Source organism: Alligator sinensis, unplaced genomic scaffold (genome assembly GCF_000455745.1).
Source record: "Alligator sinensis unplaced genomic scaffold, ASM45574v1 scaffold921_1, whole genome shotgun sequence".
NCBI lineage: Eukaryota > Metazoa > Chordata > Crocodylia > Alligatoridae > Alligator > Alligator sinensis.
The window spans coordinates 56393-57027 of NW_005843674.1; positions in this window are offsets into that span (position 1 = coordinate 56393).

Genomic DNA, 635 nt, shown 5'->3' on the forward strand with positions numbered 1-635 from the left:
GAGAAATCCAGTCATTGAAAATGGAAATGGAGGTGTCGGGGGGGAGGGACAGGCTGGAGTGGGGGAGGGGGGAAGGGGGTGTAGGAGCGCAGGTAAAAGTGCAGAGGTGCCTGGGCTGTCAGGTGTCCGGCCGGGCGCAGTGTGCCAGAGCTCCACTGTGTGCATTGAGTCCAGGAGTTTCTGTACCGACTGCCCAGGAGGCTGATGGAGTACAGTCCACAGGCTGTACTCCACCAAAACCACCACCAAAAGGTGATTTGTACAGTCAAACATGCACCTAACCTCATCACCAGAACTGAAGCCACCTTCCTACAGCTCAAAACACAAAACCTGCCCACTCTGTCCTGTACCCCACAACCTGCCCACCAGAATCTAGCAAAGACAACAAACCCGACTCCCCGTGGGGCACACTCCTCGCCAGAACAACACTCTGCCTCCAGTCTCTCAGGCCTGACCCTGAGAGGGAACAAATTGCAATGCAAACCACTTTTCAGAGCTGCGCCTATGAACTGAGGCCGGGTGTATGATCCGGGCAGCAGCCACACTCATCCTGCGCTGCCAACTCAGTCACTTTGCCCTGCGCCAGGGTGGGGGCAGGTCCCACCTGGCAGGAGCCACATTTGGTGCCTGCCCAG